Consider the following 19,441-nt stretch of genomic DNA (forward strand, 5'->3'; position numbering starts at 1 on the left):
TACATGTTTATTGCAAACGCAGTTTACACACGGTGAGCCAAGACATTTAAAGTATGCATTCTGTCACACCACAAACATTACACTGCAATCAACATGAGGAGCTACACGTTTATTCAGGACTACAGCAAACTTTCAACATGCATAAAAAATCTTAACAACACTAAACCATTAATGGTAAATGGCCTGTATTTGTATTGCCCTAAGGACCCCAAAGCGCTTTACACATTCAGTCATCCACCCATTCGTGATGGCAAGCTATATTGTAGCCACAGCCACCCCGGGGCGCACTGACAGAGGTGAGGCTGCCGGACACTGGTGCCACCGGGCCCTCTGACCACCACCAGTAGGCAACGGGTGAAGTGTCTTGCCCAAGGACACAACAACCGAGACTGTCCAAGCTGGGGCTCGAACCGGCAACCTTCAGATTACAAGGCGAACTCCCAACTCTTGAGCCACGATCGCCCGACACAGGAACCATCATTGTATTTCATCGGCGGTGCTGGGACAACATTTTTTTGTTAGCATGACAGGGGTTCGTTTGACAAACAGCGGACAAGATGTGTGATTTAAGTTTTGACTCCATGTTCAACAGGCTTTACACAAACTACACCACAGTCTCACAGCTTTAATGGCACGACCACCAAGCTCCTGCACTCAGTCCGATGATGCTGAATAGCAAACATTTGTTTGCAATTATCAAACATATAACTAAAACTTTGGGTATATTGCTACACATTTTATGTCTAAAGCTCACAACCAAAAACCTGCTGACTTCATGATGAGTGAACCATTACAGTACTTACTGGTTTCAGGGCTTGATCCAGTATTTGAGGTAATCAATTTTTAGCCTGGAAATATCACTAATTCTCTATGTGAAATAAAAATAATGCATATATATATATATATATATATATATGTATGTTCATAACTTACATGATTACATCCACCTCAGTACTACGAAGCAGGACTTTGTTTTATCCAGGTAACTTTAGGGTAATCCTGGGTTTTCTGGTTCACTTCTTACCACAGTACATTAGAGGTAACCTGCTTTGGAACATAACCTGTTCCAAATGATATTAATAACATCAGTGTCAATTAGAAACTGATGAAAAGGCTAGCTTTATGGATAAAACAAATAAAATAAAAAAAATAAATCACAAATACTTTTGCTAACCTTCAATTACATTTTTCTTTTTACATATTTGTGGGATATATATTATATAATCTTTTTAGATATACAGGGTGGGCCATTTATATGGATACACCGTAATAAAATGGGAATGGTTGGTGATATTAAAGTCCTGTTTGTGGCACATTAGTATATGTGAGGGGGCAAACTCCTCAAGATGGGTGGTGACCATGGTGGCCATTTAGAAGTCGGCCATCTTGGATACAACTTTTGTTTTTTCAATAGGAAGAGGGCCATGTGACACATCAAACTTATTGGCAATGTCACAAGAAACACAATGGTGTGCTTGGTTTCAACGTAACTTTATTCTTTACAAGTTTCTCTTTGTTCACAGCCATTGACATGTCGAAGAGGTTAACACGTGAGGAGCGGATCGAAATTGTGTTGATATCTGGTGAACGCAGTAACCGGGTCATTTCAGCAGATTTCAATGCAAGACACCCTACGAGACCACCCATCTCCCATGCTACAGTTAGCAAACTGCTTGCTAAGTTTCGTGAAACTGGTTCAGTGTTGGATTTGCCAAAATATGGATGCAAGAAAACTGTCACTAATGAAGAAACATCAGTGGCTGTCCTAGCTTCATTCAGCAAGAGCCCACAGCGTAGCACTCGCCACATGTCACTGGAGAGTGGCATTAGTCGAACATCCCTTCGGCGGATATTAGCTACTCACAAATGGCACCCTTACAAACTCCAGCTACTGCAGCATCTCAATGAAAACAAAAATTGGAGCAGGACCCTCAGTTCACGCAGAAGAGTTTGTTCAGTGATGAGGCAAACTTTTATGTAAATGGTGAAGTTAACAAACAAAACCACCGCTATTGGTCTGACACTAACCCACATTGGATGGATCCCTCCAAGACTGTTGGAACAACAAAAGTGATGGTTTGGTGTGGTATATGGGGTACAACGATAGTGGGTCCATTCTTCATCAGTGGAAACCTCAAGGCCACTGGATATTTGAAATTGCTACATTATGATGTGTTTCCCTCTTTGTGCACTGAAGCTGGCACGTTCCCTGAGTTTTTCCAGCAAGATGGTGCACCACCACATTATGGGTGCCAGGTCCGAGCATTCCTAGATGAACAGTTTCCTGGAAAGTGGATTGGTCGTCGTGGGCCAGTTGAATGGCCCCCAAGGTCTCCCGATCTGACCCCCTTAGACTTTTATCTTTGGGGTCATCTGAAGGCAATTGTCTATGGTGTGAAGATATGAGATGTGCAGCACCTGAAACTACGGATACTGGATGCCTGTGCTGGCATTTCTCCTGCGGTGTTGCTATCAGTGTGTGAAGAGTGGGAGAAGAGGGTTGCATTGACAATCCAACACAATGGGCAGCACATTGAACATATTTATAAGTGGTCAGAAACTTGTAAATAACTCATGACAGAATAAAGTTACGTTGAAACCAAGCACACCATTGTTTTTCTCGTGACATTACCAATAAGTTTGATGTGTCACATGGCCCTCTTCCTATTGAAAAAACAAAAAGTTGTATCCAAGATGGCCGACTTCTAAATGGCCACCATGGTCACCACCCATCTTGAGGAGTTTGTGAGACACTGTTTGTGTCCTGTCTGTGCCACAAACAGGACTTTAATATCACCAGCCATTCCCATGTTATTACCGTGTATCCATATAAATGGCCCACCCTGTACTTCTTTGAATTTGAAAGGACCAAGACACACCTGGCAGATAACAAAAGACAGTACCAGTAACATATATAAGTAAGATCTATATTAATGCTTAAGGATGGGTGTGTGTGGATAATGGATAACACTTTGTACCTTTTAAGGGGATGTAATACGATTAACCTTAGAGGCTGACCAAAACCTTTCACAAAACTTTTTAAGCAAATACTTTCTACTGACTCTTTATTTTTCAGTCTGAGGATTAGTTCAGCATCTTAGTCATCAACCAAAACACTGAATTTCATCACCTCTTCCTGTATGATAATTAGACCACACACCAAAGTTAATCCTGCATATTGAGTCGCTGTACACTGAGGCTGACTTTGCATGAAGTTGAATCACAATCGTCGTGTTCTTCATTTACTCTTCAACTGATGCCAGATGGGTCACACATCTATTAAGCACCCAACAGCAGGGGAATGTGAGGATTTAAAGAGGAGTTTGATGGGTCATAAAAGTGTAAATATCTTCAAAGAAGTACCTTGAAAAAAACGAAAAGCAAACCAGAGAAAAGGAAAAGAATCAACTCATAATAAAGTGGCAGATTTTTTGTGAAATCACACTTACACAAAGTGGAGACACTGGAGTGAATACTGATGATGGATACTCATTGCTCAGGCATTAATTAAAGTCTTTTTGTCATTTTAAATGATGAAAGAATATTTATGAACACTTCAGCCAAGTCTGTCTTTTTTTTTTCTATTATCCATGTGATAATTAGGCAGATTTCCATTTGAGGATCTTATCTGGTGGCATTCAAGGTCAAAGTTTCCCTTCATCCACTGGATAGCTTATAGATTTTGGACTTTTAACTGTGTACATGCAGCTATTCCTACTAATAAAAACTCCTCCCATGGCCATTCATACTACACCAAAGTAACTAAGTAATAGAAACAATAATATGAGAGAAAGGTTTGAAATTTCTACAGTAGATAGTGAAAAGTTTTTCAATTTCAGGCTGTTTTTTAAAAGGCCATTTGACTTCAGTAACACAGGTTTAGAGACAGGTCAGTGACCCTCCTTCTACCACCAGTTGCTAGGTAAAAATGTTTCCCTCAATGGTTGGCAAGTGGGTGCTGACAGTCACGAGGGGAAATTAGTAGCAAAGCGATATACGGTGATTGCTTTGGTCACTAGCAGATTGCAGTGGTCACCTGCTTTTTGTTGTTTCCAAGTGTTGCAGACGAGTCAGAGTGTTAGAGGCAAACTGCAGCAATGTGCAAGTGAACTCTCACGATTTCGTGTAGGGCAGATAGTGTGGAGAGAATGAATTGGACCCAAATGCAGAAAACAGAGAGATGAAGGTGGATGTCTAACAGAAAGTGAGCCTTTATTGTTGGCTGCACAAAACACTACAAAACAAAAGGCGACGGGGAACTAAGATAAACAAACAAAAAAAACAAAACCAAAATGAGAAAAACTAAACAAGAAACCTGAGACATAGAAATAGAAATAGATAGAAAAAAACCTGGAAACGCAGAGGCAACACGGAGGAAGACATGCAGATGACGAGGAACACAGGAAAAACGCACTATAAGCGCAGAGGTCAATGAGGGAATATGTAACAGGAGGGAGACACAGCTGAATCTAACTAGATGAGACGAGTCAGGGAGGAAGCAAAACAGAATATACTGACACAGGACACGAGACTTTCAAACTAAAACAGGAAATACACGAACATCAAAACCAGGAGCACTAGATGTAACACAAGGAAAGGGAGGGAGGCACAGTGACAAAACCTAAGGGCTGGAAAATCACTAAAGTACTAAAGAATAACTAAGGAATCTAGAAGTGCAAAAGACAAAATCATGAAGAATCACTAAATAACAGAACACTAAATAAACAAAACATAAACACGAGGTCACCAGACCATGACAGTGAACAAACAACCAGTCAGGGAATACAGATTTTTACCTAGCAACTGGTGGATGCCGGGGTCATTGATTGGCCTCTGGGCTTTTGTAACTGAGATGGACATTTATTCAGTTTGTTTCTTTTTTGATTAAGAAATTGTGAATTATGAATCTTACTTTAATTTAAGATTAATTATAGCAGGTTTTTGGAAAGATCCTTTGCCATTACAGGATTTCCAACACTGGACACATTGTGCCAACTTCACAAATATTAAAATGAAATGAGAGAAATTGGAAGACATCATCTTCATTATTATCAAGAAATGAAGTAATCTTGCTCTCAACCATCTGGTTTGTCTGGATTTAATTCAGGTGTGGGAATTTTTAGCCTTGGCGGCGATATGTGGTCTTGGACTGCTCTTGTTTTATTTAAGCTTATTTATGTGTAATCATGCAACTAATTCACACATGTTCTCGTGATTGACAAAGATGCTAATGAGCATGCTGTGGCCCAAAACTGGGAAATTCCAATCTTTCTTCATCATCATGTACCTGAATGTTTTTTGCAAACTTTTTTGGCCTGTGCACCACTCAGCAGTTTTTTTTTTACTGAAATTAATGAGCCATCTTGTAACTGGAATCCAGTTCTCCCTAATACATCTATCCCAATCCATTCCGGGATAGTTGCCGGCAGTATACACAGGCCAGCTCTCAAGCTTAATAAACAAACCTGTTGGGTCATACATTAATAATCCAATTACATCCCTGCTGTCTGTAGGTCAGAGCCAATTGCAGGCAGCTTGTGAAACTACTGTCTGTGTGGCTCACAGCACAGACCTTCAAGCAGTCATTTATAATAAAAACATGCATAGAAAAAGACTAGTACTCTTCAGCCTGATTTTAAACACTCGATAACTTCTCCTGAAAACCAAAAATTCTTAACACATTCTTACATTTCAACTGTGTCGAGTACCAGTACAGGTGGTCCATGTGCCACTTAAACCATGTGCATGTCACTGGAAAGCAATGTGCGCACATCGGAGGGTTTTGTAATACCGAAACCCGAGGGCATAGGTAACTCCGGCGAGGTGATGCTGTTCTCAATTTATCGTACGTCTCGTCAGAAAGGTGTGGCCCCGGATTTGCGGTGGCGCCCTTTACCACGAGGGACATCAGTGGCAGCGGCAGCAGCCTGCCCTCTGACTGCAAAGCGCTAAAAGAGTCTGACCCAAATGGGCTGTGAACGGCCGAGGTGTAGCCAGAGATTAACAACGTGTGGCAGCTGGAAACGGGTCGCCTTTGCACACAGTAAATACTCTTGCACCCTTCCATGCAGAACGAGACTCAGACGTTATACGTGTTATTAATAGAACAATTATAGGTGCGGCAAGAATAGCATGTTTATGTCCGAGCGTCGTCACAGCCAGGGAAAACACATTACAGACATTTAACACCGGGATATACCCATTAAAAAGTGAGACTTGTTAAAATGCAGAACGGGAGACTTGTATTTCCACGTGTGACTTTTGTCTGTGCACTTGCTTGTACAAACAAGCATGTGGTGTCCATAGCTTATGTGGATTATAAAGAGCACCACATGGGCTTGGAAATGGTTCGGTTATTGCAAATAGAAAAGTGTTTATTAAACATTTATGAGTGCTGGGGTCCATTTGGAGAAACGTCTCCACTCACAAAACACACAAAAGTTGTTTGCGGTTTGGAGCATAAACTAAAATACAAAGAGTTGGTTCAACACGGAGTCACGACTTTGTCGTTTCTCATGGAGATGAGACTCGAGTCCAGCGGCGTTAGAAGTTGTTTACCGCTGTATCCTCTGTGTATATAGCTGTTTTGTTTCTTCAGATTGATTACTATGGATGCTTTGGGACTCCTTTTTGGAGGAAGAGTCAAACTGCTCGGTCGCATGCTAATGCAAAACAGAGCAAGATGATTCGGCTCTCCCGCTGACACTGTTTGGACGAGTATGTAAATGTTTAATAGTGGCGTGAGTAAACGCACATGAAGGTTAGGTGTCGGGATTTGAGAGGGCCTTGTTTGGCAGCTGTTGACAACCAATGCCGAGTACTTGCGAGCAACCTCGCAGCACAAAGCGTCATATAAACATGAAGCTATCGTTGCCTTAAAGAAACACTGATGTCACATGGAGAGGAATCCTCAAAGACCAAACAAATACCTAAGATGCAAAGCTGGCAGTGTAACAAACAAGCAGTCTTTACTTAGCAGTTTGGCAGCAAAAGAAAAGCAAACAGCACACTTTAGGCATTTATGACCAGTGTGCTTTGTGTTTTCAAATATGGATGCAAAGAAGAGGCATAATAGAAGTTCTCTACAGACACAGACAGCCTTGACTAGATGGCAATAGTCAAGGATGTCTGTGTCTTGATTGTAGATTTAATCTTGAAATTACTTTTTTTTGGCCACCTGGGAGCAGTAGAAATCTGGCATATTTTAAACATAGACTGTAAATAAATGACTGATGTCACCTTGTGTTTTCTGGACTGGGCATCTTTAAATCTTATTGCTAACACTCTGGTTTTTTGAAGCGAGAACTGACCATAGAGCAGAACACAAAGAGCAGACTCGAAAAACCAACAAAAATAGAGACACTGATACTTGATAAGTAGCAGATATTAACACTTCACCCACAAAAGCTGGAGCACAAATCATTGTAATGGTCTCTACCTCACAGCAGGCTGTGTTATGTGTGATATATATTAAAGACGACCCAAATGGCATCAACAAACAAACATGACCAAGAGGTCCAGTTCAGCAACTCCAATTAGCTAAAGTGTATTTAGTAGCTGCCTGTGTCAACATGCCTTGACGAATTCCAGATGGATGACTAATAAAACTTTAAATGTTTTATAAAATAATCATTAAAAAAGTTATACAGACCACATCTGTCTTTGTACCAGAGAATAAACATGTTATTTTCATATTTATAGTCAGGTATTTTTAAAATTGAAAAATATGGGCAATGAGGAAACCCCAACTGGCCATTAAAGGAACTGCACCCTACTTTTTAGAACCTCCACTTGTTTTTTCAGTCTTCAACAATGCTGCTTGATATTAAAAGTTGACGTCTAAACTTTTAGCTTTAACCTTAAACCAAGTCTATGGTTATGAGCACGTACCAGACTGTAAAGCAGGGCTTTTGGACATCTAATTCATTTCACTTTAAAATCTGAGAGTAGATTTAAATTCAGCTGATATTTCTCTGCTTACTCACCACTGTGACATTGTTCATATGAAAACAACTAGCCACTTACGTTAGGCATATACTGAAATCACATGATCCGTAAAGTCTATTCATATTTTTTATACAGATTTTTTTTTTATAAAACCACATTTATATTTACCACAGTGGTATATAGATACATTTTACATATAGTTTAAAATTATACAAAACCTAAAATTGTAATTAATTTTAATTAAAAGGGGCTTGAGTTTCGTAACAGCTAGCCCTACTAAGCTTTTACTTATTTTATTATCAAATGTATACTGTTACAGTGTATATTCATTCATATTAAACATAAATAATGAGGTCAGCGTATTAGCAAGTCCCAGTAAACCAAAAACTCAACTTTAGGCGCTGTATGATATCAAGGAGAACAAATATTCGTAATATGGTCAACTGAGACACAGAAGCCCCGCCCACCAGCTATTCAAACAATCTGTTTGGGAGGGGCAGCCAATCACAAGAAAGATGACTTAAAAGGAAGGTAGTCTTACCAAAAATCACTTGTTCAACATTTTAGGCAACGTTAACTAAGGGCCTGCAGTAGGACCACTATAACTAAAAGAACATATATATTCTTTAGATTTCTTAACAGGGAAAACTGCTCTAGTAATCTCTCTCTCTCTCTACCATAGCGTGTCTTTTATCCTGTCTTCCTTCTCTCACCCCAACTCAGGGAGGGGTGGCCATGGCAGATGGCCATGGCCACCCCTCCCTGAGTTGGCTGGTTCTGCTGGAGGTTTCTTCCTGTTGAAAGGGAGTTTTTCCTTCCCACTGTCGCCAAAGTGCTTGCTCATAGGGGGTCATTTGATTGTTGGGTTTTTCTCTGTATGTATTATTGTAGGATCTACCTTACAATATAAAGCGCCTTGAGATGACTGTTGTTGTGATTTGACCCTGTATAAATAAAACTGAATTGAATCGAATTAAATAATAGAGCTTAAGAATTAAAAAAAAAGAGTGATAGTCCTTTAAATTTAGCATACCTGAGATGGTAATGCTACCCTGTGAAATGTACAGGAAGACACCCTCTGCTCTTTGATAAATGAGCTGAAGATTTCTTGATGTGGTGACAGGATGGTAGAAATATGGTATGAACTATCAAAGATATCAAATGAGTGAAGTATCTGAGGTTTCTGACAAGGTAGGGGTTTCTTTAACAGGAGAAGGAAACTATCTCACTCAATGCCCCTTTGTATTGAGTCTCTGCACACGAATTATGGGTGACGTCAGGTGTAACAGTGTCTGAGTTGGTGTTTTTTCCCCCTCCTTGGTGAGGTCTTTGTGGTTCTTCAAGTAGCATTTACAGGTTTGGACTTGGGTTAAATTTAAGGTAAAAGTTGTGGTTTTGCATGTAGAGCTGGAAGGAAACTGGTTTGACGTTAGTGTAGTAATATAAGCATGTGTAGCTGCGTTTTCTTGCTTGACAGAGGCAAGATGCTGACATGCAGTTGACCCCTAGCTGGCATGTGGCAGTGGCTTATTTTACACCCCGTGAACTGACTGAAAGGTGACTCTGTGTGTATGCGTGTGTGGAGGCAGCGATGAGCACCAGATGGATGCCAAAGCCACCGGGACCATCGAGTGCACAGGTGAACCACAGCGACGAGGTCGATCAGGAACAGCCTCCCTTCGCTGTCGTATGAGACTAAATATCAGTGGTCTGGAGGACAGATGTATTTTATGTTGAGAAATGTTCTTTCCACTCTATTGAGTGTTTACACTGGCAAGACTGTTTGACTGACATTATGGTGGCTGTTTCTCATTGTTATTGCTCTGTCGATATTGCCAGAGTTCTTGCTAGATTTTGGCATTTAGATTAAATGGCATTTAGGGAGATTTTCAGGATGACCTGTTGACCAGATGGATGGAGGCTAAAGCTTTAATTTGATTTTCAGCTATTAAATCAACTTTTCATGATCTCATTCACACACAGATGATGTAGATAAAGTTTTTCTTCAGCCCCTTAGCGACATAAATTGTGAAAACAAGGGTAAAGGTTCAGCTATTGAGTCCACGTGATGATTGAATGATTCCCATTCAGCTGTTTATTTTGTTATTCTTGACATGCGACTATACAAATCCGGAGAAGTTGTGATTCTTTGTAGAGGAATAGTTTTGAGAAGTAGGCTTATCTAATTTCTTACTGAGAGTCAGATGAGAAGATTGGTCCCACTTTTACATCCGTTTCATACATTTCATCTATGGTGAAATTTAAGTGTTGTTTAACAAACTTTATGGGTGTTAGTTGACAGATTTTTCTTCTGGATTTGAGCAGCGAAAAACATGGGATTCTCTATCAATTTGCATATCTACGTAATAATTAAAGTACAGTTATAGAAACTGAAGACAGGAAATAGTTTTCCATTTCGGTCTGCAGGGAGCACTGCCTGCTCCCCACAGTACTTACTGAGGGGCAAAAAAGAAAAATAAGTTGTCAGCAAATGATTCTCAGATTTTACATGTGGTCAGTCACGTATTTCAGATCATACTCAATAAAAATTTTTATTAAGTAGTAAATTTAGAATAAAATAGAATTTTATTAACCCCTTGGGGAGGTCCCCTCAGGGAAATTATGATTCCAGCTGCGTAACACCAATTCACATTACTGGTGTGAATTGGTGTTGTGCTTGGATCATTCTAAGTGGGATTATCCATGATATGCTAATTAGCTAACAACCTGTCAATCACCCATCAGCCAGTGTCTAAAGCAGCGGTCCCCAACCCCCGGGCCTCAGACCGGTACGTGAGTCGTTTGGTACCGGGCCGCGAGAGTTGAGGCTCAGGTGTGAAATGTATAGTTTTCAGGGTTTTTATCGGTTTTGAGCGTTATTTTGTTATCGTTTACTCAGTTTTCCTGGGTCTTTTCACGTGTGTTATGAATAAATTTTCTTTTTTTCCCCCCGTACCGGTACTAGTTTTATTTTGTTGTATTTATCCGCGACACCTTAAAGGCCGGTCCGTGAAAATATTGTCGGGCATAAACCGGTCCGTGACGCAAAAAAGGTTGGGGACCGCTGGTCTAAAGTGCTTGAACTGGAGGCAGCTGGACATGTTCTGGACTCCTGAAGATGTTTTAAGTCGCTGGAGAAACCTTGATGGGCAAATTCAGGTATATAACCTTTAGGAGACGTGTCATCCTGGTGGTATTTTGACATGCCATCAACTTTCAGAAATTAAGAAGCATTTCGAACAAGTGATAAAACATCTCAAGAACCTAAAAGACAATTTACCTTCAACTCAAACTACTATGACCTGGATAAATGAAAATCTATGCAGACATCTTTAGCCAATAAGAGTGCAGATTATCACAGTTTGTGAGGCAAAGCATGTGGAGATGATGGAGAGTGGATCCAAACACAGACAAACTGAGGTTAAACTGTAAGTGGGTGTTTATTTAAAGATACAATAAAAAACATTACAAAGCAACAACAACAGGAGGAACTGAAAACACTAACAAAGCCTAGACTGGGAACAGATAAACAAAGGAACAAGTGAAATGTAGAAAACATTGCAAAACCTGACAACCAGGAATGAAGAGCCTGAGACATGAAAATATCAAGGATGACTCACAAAGGTATGCAGGGGATGAATCACAGAGGCAATATGAATGAAAACACGCAGGAGAAAACACAGACGATCCAACACTAAACAAAGGAAAGCACAAACTATATACACACCAGGTAACGAGGCAGGAATGCACAACAGGAGGGAGACACGGCTGGGATTAATCGGACATAACGAGACACAGGAAGTAAAGCAGACTACACTGACAAAGGACCAGGACTATCAAAGTAAAACAGGAAACACACAGGCTGAACTCAAGACATGTAAGCTAACACAATGACCGAGGAGACACAGAGAACATAGAGACCTGAAACGTGGGACAGGAAGGCAAAGAGTAGACACAACACGGAACACAGGGAAGGCACATAACAAAACCGGAAAACTAGAAATCAGGAAATACAAAAGAACTATGGAGCTAGAAATACTGAGACAGAAACTAGCAGTGGTAAATCATGAACTCAAAAACTATTTAATAAATAAAAAAATACAAAACACTGGGTCACCGACCCAGGACCGTGACACAGATTCATAGTCAAATCCTTGTTATTGTCACAACAAGATGGTGATGGTGCTCAGCCTGAAGCTTAGAGTTCATCAACCAGTGGGTGATGTCACAGTGGCTACATTTGTCTTTTGTACTACACTGTCAAGAGAACTAAATTATGAAGAGTTGTCGATAAAAACCTTTGACAGGACGTTTCCAAACTTGTCTTCCAGCACAGTTTAGTTGCCTCATGGAGACCATGAGTGCTGCAGGAACCTGCAAACAAAGCAGATCTCGAGAAGCCTGAAGACTTGGCTCATGCAGCCAGGGAGCAATTTGAATTATCCAAGGTACAACCAGTCAGGAAACACAAACAACAAGAGCACATATCTTTATTAGCTGACTTTCCTACTGGATCTGTAGAGAAAATAATAATAACGAGCCCTCTTTAAAAGTAGAATAACAGACAAAAAACGAATAGAAAAATATCCTAATAACAAGAAACAGCGTCTTAATTCCATGAAAAAAAAAATGAATCTTATTGTTGTCAGTCACACTATTATTTATGTTTAACTTATTCTTATTCTCTTGTATATTATATTCTTAGTCATTTGCCAATTTTTTTCCAATTTATTGGGGAATGAAATCCATACAGTATTTCTTGCAAAACGTTGAGTGAATTAAATACATAAATATTAAGTTACAGAAGGATAAACTACAGGACTGTATTTTTTTAAAAAACATGCTTGAGGGTGACAGCCTCGCATGTGGCGCAGATCTTTGCTTGCTTGTTTTGAACATTAAGTTCTGAAAAACATGATGTTTCAATCACAGTTTAGCTTTCCTGTATTTTGCTGGAAGAAAAATGTGAAAGAATAAAAATAATAAAGACATTTTATTTTTTGGCCACATTGCAGAGACCTGATTTGTACAGAGTCAGACTTGTTTCCCCGTTTCCAGTCTCTATGTGGTAAACTAACTGTCTGTTGCCCCTGGCATTGTATTTACCACAAAAAACACGAGAGAGGTATCTGTCAATGTTAGTGAAAAAGCAAATAAACACATGTCGAAGCAAATGTCAAACCGTTCCTTTCAGGAATGCAGAGTGTGATTTAGATCTGATGTCATGAGAAAATGACGCCATAGAGGAGAGAAATGGCCTCTGTCACATTTTTGGACAATTGTTTGGGCCGACTTTCTCCTTCAGTGTAAAACCAGCAAGACTTTGAGTCCTGTTGTTGGCACCGACGTGCTATACAAGGTGTACCGAGGTTGTAAACATTTCCTCTTCAGGTTTTGGCTCCAACAGCTGCAATCTATTTTCCCTCAGACCTGAAATGGCTTTTGTGTGCCAGGGCAGGAGTATTTTTACTTTTCTTCCAAACTCAATCTATTTCTTCTTTTTCTCCCATTTTAACGTCACCAATTCTTGTATTTCCTTCATTTGGCACCTTAAAAGACAAGAAGTCATAGACCACAAAGAACCCTGGCAAGAAACTCAGAGCTTTGTGTCAGACATCATTAGTGAAGGAAAGACGTCTTACTTTGGCCATTGTTTGTTTAGCCTTTAAAGCAACAGTTTGACTCCTGCTGGGTGTGTGTCATGTTGTCTGTGTCGGGACTCTTTTAATCAGGATGAACCTGAATACGTGATGAAACCTGTTTTAAACTTGATGTCTAAAACTGAGAAGAAAATGTTGGTGCAGTAACACAGATCCAGAATCAGCAGTTTTACACATATTTGTTTGGTCCACGTTCTGGTTCATTCCTTCAGATTACGTTTTTTTCAAAACATTTTTTCAAAACTAAATCAAAAAAAGCATTTTGTACAAAAACAGATCCATTGTAACGTAATGATTGCATTTAAAGTGAATCTTTTTAAACGGAAGAACTGCAAACTAAATTCACAAAGTGCTTCAGCTGTAAAAACATTCACTGAAAGGTAAAAAGTATCACATTCTGATAAATTATCAATAAACAGATTCAAACATTTTACTGAAACAATCCGAACAGTTACTGTACGTGTTCATCTGCTCGATCTCTTGTGAACTCCACTCAATCATAATTGTAATTTCTACATCGTATTTGATACTTTGACAGGCAGCAGTATATCATTTGTGAGTGCCACAGCCACTGGAGGTCTCTCTTGCACCAGGATTGCAGGACAGTGAAAGCTTATTCGGCCTGCAATGCAACATCTTTCAAATGTGTCTTCAATTAGCGATCTGCAGTCAACACCATCCTCCGACTTGGAATGTCAGCTGAGTTGGAGATAACCTCCTCGGTTTTCTTTTATCTCACCATAAAAACCCCAGTGAGGGACAGCTCAGTCATAGATGTCCTGCACACATTTGTAAAGCAGATCCAGAGTCACAGATAACAAAAAAAGCCACTTCTAAGAGCTTTTCATTTTTCACTTCAGTTTCGATGATATGACTCATGTTGGCACGATTGTGTAATCTTGCATGTGAAGTTTTCCTTTTAGTGTGTGCAGGCTGGCGGGTGCTGCAATACTTGTGTACAGGCTGCTTGGCTGTCATGTAATGAGGGAGTAAGATAAAATGATGAACTCGGTCCACAGGTGAGGATTCTTTAGCAGCAGGGAGTATGGATAAAACACATGCATGTTTTACGGTTCGACCAGCAGTGACTTTGAAGACAGTTACGGATATTAGGTCCTGATATTCAATATCCACACATTTGACAAATTAAATCCACAAATATTACAAGAATTCAGTGTTCACATTACTGTGGGAAAGGACACAAAACCATTCACCGAGATCCAGACCAATAAACTATTTTAGGATGAACAAAAAAGCAACTTGTTTTAAAACTAAACAAAAAATGTTTTGGTTTTTTTTTGAGGGGGATATAAAATATAATGGATATTGTTCTTTTTTAATTAAAAAAAACTTGTAGAAAGTGTGGTAGTAAAAAGTGTGGTATTTTAGTGGCATTCAGCATGAGCAGTAACTTCAATAGTGTGCCCTGCAGCTGTATGGAAATGTATCCCATTAACTGTAATGTCATGTGCTAATGATGTTAGACAGAGGAGGAGAGATACACAGTGAAAAGAGCTGGACATCCCAGCTGATACTAAAGATAATCCAAATGGCAAAGTTTACCTCTGGATGGTGAGATAATTAAATAAAAATGCAAAAGGAAACAACAGCACAAACACTTAGATTAGTTGGTTGAGGCCTAGCAGACATCAGTCAAAGCAGCCAGGCCTCAAAGGCTTCCAGTATCCAAACGGATGCGTGGGTTACAATCAAAAAGAAATATCAATAAAAGCCAAAACCTTTTACTTAGACGAGCCAATAACATGCTTTTTGATTCAGTTTTAGTGGGCACTTTAATATTAGAGTGACACTTTTGAAGTCTGCCTCAAGTGACCAATAGAGGAACTGCAGTTACGGGTACTTCAGCATTTGTTTTTTGTCTCCAGATGTTGCTACTTGGTTTTGCAGATCACCATTTTAAAAAGGATTTTCTAGTTTTGTCGAGGATGAAGACAGCCCTGATGAGGAAGACTACTACATTCCAGATACCTTGGAAGTTGAAACTCAGGTGTGACGTTGAGTGCGTTCTGGTAGCAAAGTTGGAAAAGCAAAGATATACAGGATTTGTTTTGCTACTTTGTCACTAACAACAGTGCAATACTTTTTTGTGTGTGTGCCTGGTCAATATTCTACGTATGGATTATTTAGCGATTCTCAAATACACAACAGTGGCCGAACAGATTAAAAGTTTAAGTTTTATTACTGTTTACATTCACTGCCGCCATCTCAGATTGTTAACTAGTGGTTGGTGGGGCTGCTCCGACTTTCCAAGATGAGGGGGTGTTCTAGATGAAAATTTGAACTGGAAACTTGAAAATTCCAGTTTCCAGCTTAATCTGGAACGCACTATATGGTAGGGTAAGTTGGGTCAGACATGTGGCGCCAACCAATCAGCTAGCTTCCTGCGTATTACCCCTACATGTAAAAATGCAGAAGCAAACAGCAGCTTCAAAATTGCAAAAAAAATGTGAGGCAGATTTGATCATTTCTGATATCCGCTCATTTTATCATATTAGATATTAGATGAGTAGATATCAGCTGAAACTAGCTGAATTCAGTCTGACACTGTCGTTCAATGTGAAAATGCAAACGGAGCACGTATGCACTCATTTCCTCACAAACACCCATTCCCTTAACTCTAATGTGATATTATTGCAAGGTTTCCCACCTGTCTGCAGCTGTCAGCAGGACCTTCTTGCTACAGATACATCCCCACCTACTGTGTGTGCACAGTTAACCCACACAGTCACACAGAGCAACAGTCACCTCCTACCCAGCCGGAGATGGACCTTGATGAGCACAAAGGCTGAGTCGCACACCGCTGGAATGCTGACGGCCTTTCTACCAAAATTAGGTATGACAACAAAAAAAATACTCAATTTAACTTTTTGTACAAACAAGCCAAAAAGAAAAAGAGAGAAGACGAAGTTATTCAAGTAGAAAACGACACCTTTGAAGCTCTTTTTCGCTCTGGGGCTTTTTCAGAGTATCGCTCCCAGGCAGCCACATCACCGCCAACAGTATGTTTTGAATAAAGTGCAAGTGTGGCGCGTGGCACACTCATGTTGTAGCAACGTGAAAAATATGATTGTGGTGAGGTAAATATTAATATGACTGGGAGTGCATGATGTTTTTTGTGTATTTGTGTAAACAGTAAGCCCGCTCATGTTCTAGTTGTGTAGGAAAGTGAGTGGGGGAGTTGATTTTCTGATTTTGCTTTCATCTGATGAAGATGAATTTTTCTTCCACTTTTTCCACAGTATCACAGTTTCTTCCAGATATTTCTCACATTTACAAAACTGTTACTAGAAAATGTATATTTTCTGCAAAATATGGAAAAATGTGAAGGTTGAACACAACACAGCAAACGTGTAGATGATCATTTAAAAAAGGTCCAACCAAAAACAGATGTGCATTGGTGTAAGTGTGTGTGCATGTACTGTTTTTTTCACTTGGTGTGTGGCTTTGCTTATTATAAGGCTACATCCACCCTACAATACTCTCATTAAAAAGCAAACAATAAAAAACAGTGTTAATAACAGTTTATAACAGGTTTAGAGGTAAGGGTTACATGACCTTTCAGCTACACTGGGCATGCCCATGCTGGTGAACACACAAAGTAGAGGGTTGGATACTTTATCAGTTAGCTGTCAGACCAAAACAGGAAGTGGCTGTGATGTTCAGAATATCTTCACCTTTAAGTTTTGAAACTGCACATTAAAACAAACAAAAAAAAAAGTACATTTTGGGATAACCTGTGAAGCAAGTAAATGGATTTTCAGGATCGGGAATACATTTCTGGAGTCTTCAGCCACACTGTATTGGTTCTGAATCTGCTGCAAATTTGGGCAAAGGTGCAGGTGTTAACTTAAAACTCCTAAAAATATGACCAGGAAGATCCAGATGTTTAATTTCTAAAGCTAAAGGGATATAACAGACAAAAGTCTGGTGACTTTGACCCAAAATAAGGGTTAAAAAGATCCTTTTGTCCTTGAACTCCTTTGCAGTTTCAGAGCAATTATGCATTAATTAGCATCTCAATACAGCATGCTGACACAGTCTCACTGCTCATGCTATCAGAGCATAGAAGAAAGACTTTTCTTATTCATTTAATAGATACAGATAAAATAAGCCAAGAAAAAAATGTAAAATAATTGTTTCCTACATCTTTACCTCAATAACAAGAAGTGTACTCCATCTAAAATGGTGGTCGACACCTCCTGTGTAAACTGAAAGCTCTGAAAAATTTCCAGCAGCTACGAGTTTTTTTTTTCAACTGTTGGTCAATTTTGGTTTCATGGCGTAGTTGTTAACACTGATTCGAGATCAGGAGGAGACACAAACCCAGCTTCAGGCGATCACAAGCTAGTGTAGTCGTAGTGCCAGTCCCAAGCCTGGATAAATATTGGGGCTGCATGAGGAAGGGCATCCGATGTAAAAGCTGTGCCAAATCACACATGGTGATCCATCTGCTGTGGAAACCCCTTGGGAAACAATCAAGCAGCCGAAAGTCCTTATTTTCAAAGTCAACAGCGAACCTTCAAGTTCAACAACTGAATTAATTCATCAGTATATGAGGGTTGACTGAATGCTGATAACCTTGGGAACAACAAATAAGACAAAAAATAACCAATATGAATATGAAAATGCCAAACACTCACCCAGCTCCCTAAATAATTAAAAATGACACATTTGCAGGGACTGAATCATCATTTTATAATGTCTTATCTACAAAACTTTTCATAAAGTTAGAAAATAGCTAGCAGTAAATGAAAACTATTCTTTTTAAGCAATCCATCTGCAAGTATTCCTTGTTTTGTTTTTTTTGTCTGGCTTTTCACCTCAAGTACAGAACTGTTAGAACAAACATTTGGGACCACTCCACCAGTTTTTGTATGTTTGTGATGTCCTGCATGGCTGTTATTGCTCTGAGTCATTTTCTTTTTCTCATTTTGATGGCTTAAACTGCAGCTCGGTTAAAGTGTCTCTGGATGAGAGTGTCAAGGAAAAGCCTCCAATGTAAATGGAAAAAATGTGTGCGAAAGCTCTCAACACATACATGCGTGACCGTGTATGCATTGAATCCTATTTGTGTGTGCATCTGTATGCATGTATATACAGTATATGTTCAGTATGTGTGAGTAAATCCTTCTCCACTTGCTCCTCGACATCTCTGCCAAGCAGACGGGGTGACATGAGAATTGAACCATCTGCTTCTCCCCCGCTGGCCCGATTGCCAAACAGCCAGTAACTCGCTCCAGCTGTCTGGGAATGGAAAAGACGATCCCGAGACGTTCCATACGAATGGCAACCGCGATACAAAAGAATGAAGGACGAACAAAAAAACAAGAACGACATGAGACGAGGCAGATGTAAGATGCTGCTTTCTTTAAGCTACCCATCTTAACTTATTTTCAGTGACTCGTCTCCAGAAACTCAACCAAAAGAAAACCTCACCAGAAGCCTCTGCAGAGTGGGACAGGACTGCAGGTTTAACGCGTGTTCGCATGATGTCTCCATGTCAGTACTGTCAGAAACACAGCAGGCCTACAATAGCTGGGGAACATGAAGAGTGAAATGAGCTAAAGGCAATAAAATTGAAGTTACACATGTCACTGTCACAGCGGCTGGGCTCTATCATTTGGCGTTGGACAGCAAGGACTTGGAAAAATTAAAAACAGTCTTTCCCTCTGCAACTGAGTACAGCAACACTTAAGCATAAGACTCACAAATACTTAACATTACAGCTAACCCATATGCAAAGCATGCTTCTGTGGTTTAGCCTTAAATATGAATCAGTTCTTGTTGTTCATGGCATGTACTTGTTTCTCTTC

Source organism: Perissodus microlepis, chromosome 2 (assembly GCF_051167445.1).
Source record: "Perissodus microlepis isolate ML-2025 ecotype Zambia chromosome 2, ASM5116744v1, whole genome shotgun sequence".
In the NCBI taxonomy this organism is placed as follows: Eukaryota; Metazoa; Chordata; class Actinopteri; order Cichliformes; family Cichlidae; genus Perissodus; species Perissodus microlepis.